The sequence below is a fragment of the Macaca nemestrina genome, chromosome 17, assembly GCF_043159975.1.
Source record: "Macaca nemestrina isolate mMacNem1 chromosome 17, mMacNem.hap1, whole genome shotgun sequence".
Taxonomy (NCBI): Eukaryota; Metazoa; Chordata; class Mammalia; order Primates; family Cercopithecidae; genus Macaca; species Macaca nemestrina.
The window spans coordinates 33173589-33182696 of NC_092141.1; positions in this window are offsets into that span (position 1 = coordinate 33173589).

The following is a 9108-nucleotide window of genomic DNA, read 5'->3' on the forward strand; positions in this document are numbered from 1 at the left end:
CTGTTTTTCGGGATAGGAATCTTGGTAATGTGAAACCTCCCTGCCTGCACGTCCATTCATAGGTTCTCTGCTGAGGGAAGCACATCATGCACTGTTGGCTTGTTCTGGCACTTCTACCTGTCATTGTCTTTACACAATCCTGCAGGCTATTTTGTATTTAAAATAATCAAGAGCATTTCATCTTTTATTCCATAGCACTAGTTTCAGGGGTCTCCCTACACCAGACTGATCGTGAAAATAAGGCTTAACTCTGTGAGGTGAACGCACACATCAAAAAGTGGTTTCTCAGATAGTTTCCTGCGAGTTTTTATCAGGGGATATTCGGATTTTTGTCATTGGCCTCAATGAGCTCCCAAACATCTATTTGTACAATGGACAAAAAAAGTGTTTCCAAACTGCTGAATCCGAAGAAAGGTTTAAGTCTGTGACAAGAAGGTTCATATCACGTAGATGTTTCTCAGAATGCTGCCTTGTGATTTTTAACAACAGATGTGTCCTTATTCACTATAGGCCTTCATGCGCTCCCAAATATCCCTTCACAGATTCTACAAAAACAGTGTTTCCAAACTGCTGAATATAAAGAAAAGTTTAACTCCACATGGTGAATGCACTCATAGCAAAGTGGCTTATCAGATAGCTTCCTTCTAGTATTTATCCTGGGATATTCGCCTTTTTGCCCCTGGAGTCAATAAACTCCCAAATGCCCATTGGCAGAATGGAAAAAAAAACAGTGTTTCCAAACTGCTGAATCCAAAGAAATGTTTAATTAACTCTGTGAGATGAATGTGCACAATTCACAAAGCAGTTTCTCAGAAATCTTATTTCTAGTTTTTATTTAAAGATATTTCCTATTTCACATAGGCCTCAATGCCCTCCCAAATATCCCTTCACAGATTCTACAAAAACAGTGTTTCCAAAGTGCTGAGTGAAAAGAAAGCTTTACTTGTGCGAGATGAATGCAAACATCACAAAGTGGTTTCTCAGATCGTTTTCTTCTACTTTTTATCCTTGTATAATCGCTTTTTCACCATAGACCTCAATGTGATCACAAATAACCCTTTGCATATTCTACAAAAACAGTGTTTCAAACAGCTGAATAAAAAGAAAGGACAAACCTGCACGTTATGCACATGTACCCTACAACTTAAAGTATAATAATAATAAATAAATTAAAAAAAAAAGAAAGGTTTAACTCTGTGAGAGAAATGCACACAGCACAAAGCGGTTTCTCAGATAGTTTTTTTCTAGTTTTAATTCTGGGTTGTTTGCTTTTTCACCATTGGACCCAAAAAGTAACAAAATGTCCATTCACAAAAGGGACAAAATCGTTGTTTCAAAACTTCTGAATCCAAAGAAAGTTTTAACTCAGTGAGTAGAATGCACACATTACAAACAGTTTCTTAGAATGCTTCTTTCTAGGTTTTATCTGAAGATGTTTCCTTTTTCATCATAGGCCTCAATGTGCTTCCAAATATCCCCTCACAGATTATACAAAACCTTGTTTCCAAAGTGCTGAATGAAAAGTTTACATCTGTGAGATAAATGTATACATCACAAAGCAGTTCCTCAGATTGTGTCGTTCTACTTTTTATTCTGTGATATTCACTTTTTTGCCACTGGCCTCAATGAGTTCCAAAAATGTCCATTCTCAGAATGGGCAAAAACAGTATTTCAAAACTGCTGAATCCAAAGAAAAGTTTAAATCTAGGAGAAGAACGCATACATCACAAAGCAGTGTCTCAGAAAGCTTCTTTATAGTTTTTATCTACAGATGTTTCTTTTTTCATCATAGGCCTCATTGCAGTCCCCAATATCCCTTCACAGATTCTACAAAAACAGCATTTCCAAACTGCTGGATGAAAAGAAAGGTTTAGCTCTGCCAGATGAATGCACGTATCACAAAGCGGTTTCTCAGATAGCTTTCTTCTAGTTTTTATCCTTGGATATTCACCTTTTGGCCATTGGCCTCAAGGAACTCCCAAATGGTCACTTGCAAAATGGAGAAAAACAGTGTATCCTAACTGCTGAATCCAAAGAAAGGTTTAACTCTGTGAGTTGAATGCACAAATCACAGAGCAGCTTCTGAGAAAGCTTCTTTCTACTTTTCTTGTGAATATATTTACTTTTTCACTATAGGCTTCAATGGGCTCCCAAATTTCCCTTTGTAGATTCTATAACAACAGGATTTCCAAACTGCTCAATGAAAAGAATGGTTTAACTCTGAGATGAATGCTCATATCACATAGCAGATTCTCAGAGAGCTTCCTTCTAGTTTTTATCCTGGGATATTCTCTTTTTCACCATTGGCCTCAATGAGCTCCCAATTGTCCAGTCAACAATGGACAAAAATAGAGTTTCCAACCTGCTGAATCCAAAGAAAAGTTTAAATCTGTGTGAAGAATGCACACATCACAAAGATTTTTATCAGAAAACTTATTTATAGTTTTACTGTGAGCATTTTCCTTTTTCACCATAGGCCTCAATTTGCTCCCAATTATTCCTTCATAGATTCTACAAAAGCAGTGGTTCCAAACTGCTGAATTAAAACAAAGGTTTAACTCAGCAAGAGGAATACTCACATCACAAAGCAGTTTCTCAGAAAGCTTCCTTCTAGTTTTTATCCTGGGATATTCGCTTTTTCATATTTGGCCTCAATTAGCTCCCATTCTGTGAATGGACAAAACAGTGTTTCCAAGCTGCTGAATCCAAGCAAAGTTTAAACTCTGTGAGATGAATGCATGCATCACAAAGCAGTTTCACAGAAAGCTTATCTCTAGTTTTTATGTGAAGATATTTCCTTTTTTACCATGGGCCACAATACATGCCCAAATATTCCTTCACCAATTGTACAAAAACAGTGTTTCCAAACTGCCGAATGAAAAGAAAATTTTAAATCTGTGAGATGAATGCACAAAACAAAAAGTGATTTCTCAGATAGCTTCCTTCCAGTTTTTATCCTGGTATATTTGCTATTCACCATTGGCCTCAATGAGCTCCCAAATTTCCATTAAGAGAATGGACAAAAACAGTGTTTCCAAACTGCTGAATCCAACGAAATGTTAAACTCTATGAGATGAATGCACACATCACAAAACACTTCCTTAGAAAGCTTCTTTCTAGTTTTTATCTAAAGGTGTTGCCTTTTTCAACAAAGGAGTCATTGCCCTCCAAAATATCCTTTTGAAGATTCCACAAAAACAGTTCTCTACACTCCTGAATGAAAAGAAAGGTTTAATTCTATGAGATGAATGCACACATTACAAAGCGATTTCTCAGATAGCTTCCTTCTAGTTTTTATCCTTGGGTATTCATTTTTTCATTCTTGGCCTCAATGAGATCCCAGTGTCCACTCACAGAATGCACAAAAACAGTTTTTCCAAACTACTGAATCTAAAGAAAGGTTTAACTCTGTTAGATGAATCCACACATCACAAAACAGTCTCTCAGAAAGCTTCTTTCTTGTTTCTATCTGAAGATGTTTCCTTTTTCACTGTAGGCCTCAATGCAGTCTGTAATATCCCTTCACACATTCTACAAAAACAGTGCTCCACATTCTTGAATGAAAAGAAAGGTTTAACTCTACGAGATGAATGCACACATCACAAAGAGGTTTCTCAGATAGCTTCCTTCTCGTTTTTATCCTTGGATACTCACTTTTTCACCATTGGCCTCAATAAGCTCCCAAGTACCCAATTGCAGAATGAACAAAAACAATTTCCATACTGCTGAATCCAAAGAATGGTTTAACCCTGTGAAATGAATGCACACATCACAAAGCAGTTTCTCAGAAAGCTTCTTTTTCTTTTTATCGGCAGATGATTCCTTTTTCACCATAGGCCTCAATGCACTCCAAAATATCCCTTCACAGATTATACAAAAAGAGTGTTTCAAAAGGGCTGAGAGAAAAGAAAGGTTTAAATCTGCCAGATGAATGCACATATCACAAAGCAATTTCTCCGACAGTTTCTTTCTGCTTTTCAATCATGGTGTATTTGCTTATTTGCCATTAGTCTCCATGAGCTCCAATGTGTGCATTCACAGAATGGACAAAAACAGTGTTTCCAAACTGCTGAATCCAAAGAAATGTTTAACTCTGAGATGAATACACAAATCACAAAGTAGTTTCTCAGAAAGCTTCCTTCTTGTTTTTATCTGAAGATATTTCATTTTCTACCATAGACTTCACTGTGCTCCCAAATATCCCTTCATACATTCTACAAAAACAATGTTTCCAAACTGCTGAATGAAAAGAAAGGTTTAACTCTGTGAGGTAAATGCACACATCACAAATCGGTTTCTTGGTTAGCTTCCTTCTAGTTTTAGTCCTGGGATATTCGCTTTTTTGCCATTGGCCTCAATGAACTCTCAAATTTCCATTCACAGAACGGATAAAAACAGTGTTTCCAAAGTGCTGAATCCAAAGAAGGTTTCAAATCTGTGAGTAGAATCCACACATTGCAAATCAGTTTCTCAGAAAGCTTCTTTATTGTTTTTATATGCAGATGTTTTTTCCTTTACCGTGGGCCTCAATGTGCACCCAAATAACCTTTGCAGATTCTACAAAAAGAGTGTTACCAAACTGCAGAATGAAAGGATGGTTTAACTCTGTGAGGTGAATGCAAATATCACAAAGAGATTTCTCAAATAGCTTCCTTCTAGTTTTTTTCTGGTATATTTGCTTTTACACCACTGGCCTCAGTAAGTTGCAAAATGTCAAATTGCACAATAAACAAAACAGTTTTTACAAACTGTTGAATGCAAGGAAAGGTTTAACTCTAGGAGATAAATGCACACATCACAACACAGTTTCTCACAAAGTTTCTTTCTAGTTTTTATCTGGAGATGTTTATTTTTTCACCATAGGCCTGAATGCACTCCCAAATATCCCTTCACAGATTCTACAAAAACAGTGTTTCTAAAGTGCCATATGAATAGAAAGTTTTAACTCTGTGAGGTGAAAGAACACATCTCAAAGCAGTTTCTCAGATAGCTTCCTTCTTGTTTTTATCTATGGATATTCACTTTTTTGCCCTTGGCTTCGATGAGTTCTCAAATGTCCATTTACAGACTAGACAAAAACAGTGTTTCCAAACTGCTGAATCCAAAGAATGGTTTAACTATCTGAAATGAAAGCACACATCACAAAGCAGCTTCTCAGAAACGTTCTTTCTTGTTTTTATCTGAAGATGGTTCCTTTTTTACCATAGGTCACAATGCACTCCCAAATATATTTTTGCACATTCTACGAAAAGTTTATCCAAACTGCTGAATGAAAAGAAAGGTTTAATTCTGTAAGAGGAATGCAAACATCACAAAGTGGTTTCTCAGATAGTTTCATTCTAGTTTTTCTCCTTGAATATTCGCTTTTTCACATTTGACCACAATGAGCTCCAAAATGTCCATTCGCAGAATGGAGAAAATTAGTGTTTCCAAACTTCTGAATCCAAAGGAAGGTTTATCTCTGTGAGATGAATGTACACATCACAAAGCACTTTCTCTGAAAGCTTCTTTCTAATTTTTATCTGAACTCGTTTCCTTTTTCACCAGAGGCCTCAATGCACTGAAAAGTATCTCATCTCACATTCTACAAAAACAATGTTTCAAAACTGATGAATGAAAAGAAAAGTTTAACTCTGTGTGATGAACGCAAATATCAAAAAGTGATTTCTCATATAACTTTCTTCTAGTTTTTATCCTGGGATATTCACTTTTTCAACTTTGGCCTTAATGAGCTCCCAGATGTTCATTCACTGAGTAGAAAAAAACAGTGTTTCGAAACTGCTGAATCTAAAGAAATGTTTCAGTCTGTTGGATGAATGCACTCATCACAATGCAGTTTCTCAGAATGGTTCTTAGTAGTTCTTATCTGAAAATATTTCCTTTTTCACCTACCCCTGACTGTGCTCCAAGATATCCCCTCACAGATTCTACAAAAACCGTGTTTCCAAACCACTGAATGATAAGAAAGATTTAACTCTGTGAGATGAATGCACACATCACAAAGAGGTTCCTCAGATAGCTTCCTTCTTGTTTTTATCATGGGATATTCACTTTTCTGCATTAGCTGCAATGAATTCCCTAATGTCCATTAGCACAATGGAGTAAAGCAGTGTTTCCAAACTGCTGAGTCCAAAGAAACATTTGCCTCTGAGAGATGAATGCACACATTACAAAGTGCTTTTTCAGATACCTTCCTTTTAGTTTTTATCCTTGCATATTCTCTTTTTTGCCATTGACCTCAATAAGATCCCAAATTCCACTGGCAGATTGAACAAAAACAGTGTCTATACTCTTGAATTCAAAGAAGGGTTTAACTTTGTGAGATGAATGAACACATCACAAAATAGTTAATCAGAAAGCTTCTTTCTAGTTTTTAGCTGTAGATGTTTCCTTTTCAACATAGGCCTTAATGCACGCCCAAATATCACTTTGCACGTTCTACAAAAACAGCTTTTCCAAACTGCTGAATGAAAAGGAAGTTTTGACTCTGGGAGGTGAAGGCACACATCAGAAAGCAGTTTCTCAGATAGATTCCATCTAGTTTTTATCCTGGGATATTTCATTTTTGACATTGGCCTCTATCAGCTCCCAAATGTCCATTTGCAGAATGCTCAATAAAAGGATTTCCAAACTGCTGAATTCAAAGAAAGGTTCAGTTCATGAGAAGAATGCACACAATACAAAGGAGTTTCTCAGAATCCTTCTTTATAGTTTTTATCTGCAGATGTTTCCTTTTTCACCATAGGCCTCAATGCATTCCCTAATACCGCTTCACACATTTTACGATAACTGTTTCCAAACTACTGAATGAAAAGAAGGTTTAACTCCGTGAGATGAATGAAAACTTCACAAAGTGGTTTCTGAGATAGCTTACTTATAGTTTTCACATTGGAATATTTGCTTTTTTTGCCATTGGTCTCAATGAGCTCCCAAATATCCACTTGCAGAATGGGTAAAAACAGTGTTTCTGAACTGCTGAATTGAAAGAATGATTTAAATCTGTGACAGTAAAAAACACATAACAAAACAGGTTCTCTGAAAGCTTCTTTCTTGTTTTTATCCAAAGACAATTCATTATTCACCATAGGCCTCAATGCAATCCCAAATATCCCTTTGTAGATTCAACAAAAGTAGTGTTTCCAAACTGCTGAATGGATAGAAAGGTTTAACTCTGTGAGATGCATGCACACATCACAAAGCAGTTATCTGAACGCTTCTTTCTTGTTTTTATCTGAAGATGATTCTTTTTCACCATAGGCCTCAAAGTATTCCCAAATATCCTTTTGCGGATTCTACAAAAACAGTGTTTCCAAACTGCTGAATGAAAAGAAAGGTTTATCTCTGCAGGATGAATGCACACATCACAAAGTGATTTCTCAGATAGCTTCCTTCTGGATTTAACCCACGAATATTCTGTGTTTTGCCATTTTCCTCAATGAGCTTCAAAATGTCCATTCACAGAATGGAGAAAAATAGCGTTTCCAAACTGCTGAATCCAAAGAAAGTTTTGACTCTGTAACTTCAATCCTCACATCACAAAGCACTTTCCCAGAAAGCTTCTTTCTAGTTTTTATCTGAAGATGTTTCCTTTTTCACCCTAGGCCTCAATGAGCTCCCAAATATCTTGTCGCAGATTCTACAAAAACAGTGTTTCCAAACTGCTGAATGAAAAGAAAGGTTTAACTCTCCAAGATGAATGCACACATCAGAAAGTGGTTTCTCAGATAGCGTCCTTCTAGTTTTTATCCCGGGATATTCGCTTTTTTGCCATTGACTTCAGTGGCAAATGTCCCACTTGCAGGATGGATGAAAACAGTTTTTATCCTGTTTTTTATCCAGATTCTACAAAAATAATATTTCTAAACTGCTGAATGAATGGAAAGGTTTAACTCCGCGAGATTAATGCACAATGTATAAAAACAGTTTTTCCAACCTGCTGAATCCAAAGAAATGTTTAACACTGTGAGATGAATGCACACATCAAACAGCAGTTTCTCAGAGACTTTCTTTCTAGTTTTTATTTGAAGATACTTCCTTTTTCTCCATAGGCATCATGTTCTCACAAATATCCCTTTGCAGATCCTACAAAAACAGTGTTTATATGCTGCTGAATGAAAAGAGATGTTTAACTCTGTGAGATGAAAGTCCACGTCACAAAGGGATTTCTGAGATAACTTCCTTCTAGTTTTTGTCCTGGGATATTCACTTTTTCGCCATTGCGCTCAATGTGTTCCAAAATGTCCATTCACATAATGGATAAAAACAGTGTTTCCAAACTACTGAGTCCAAAGAAATCTTCAAATATGTGAGAAGAATCCACACACCACAAAGCAGTTTCTCAGAAAGCTTCTTTCTTGTTTTGATCTGCAGATATTTCATTTTCACCGTATGCCTCAATGCGTACCCAAATAACCCTTCGCAGATTCTACAAAAAAAGTTTTTCCAAACTGCTGAACAAAATGATGGTTTAACTCTGTGACATGAATGCAAACATCACAAAGAGATTTCTAGATAGCTTCCTTCTAGATTTTTTCTGGTATATTTACTTTTTCACCATTGGCCTCAATAATTTGCCAAATGTCCAAACACAGAATAGACAAAACAGTTTTTACAAATGGCCGAATGCAAGGAAATGTTTAACTCTATGAGATAAATGCAAGTATCACAAAGCAGTTTCTCACAAAACTTCTTTCTAGTTTTTATCTGGAAATGTTTATTTTGTCACCATAGCCCTCGATATATTCCCAAATATCCCTTCATAAATTCTACAAAAATAGTTTCCAAACTGCTGAATGAACAGAAAGGTTTAATTGTGTGAGGTGAAATAACACATCTCAAAAAAGTTTCTCAGATAGCTTCCTTCATGTTTTTATGCATGGATATTCACTTTTTCACATTTGGCCTCAATGAGCTCCCAAATGTCCATTTGCAGATTCTACAAAAACAGTGTTTCTATACTGTTGAATGAAAGGAAAGGTTTAACTCTGCGAGATGAATACACAAATCTGAGGTTACTTCCTTCTAATTTCTATCCTTGGGTTTTTCTTTATCGCCATTGGCCTCAATGAACTCCCAAATATCCACTCAAAGAATGCACAAAAACAGTTT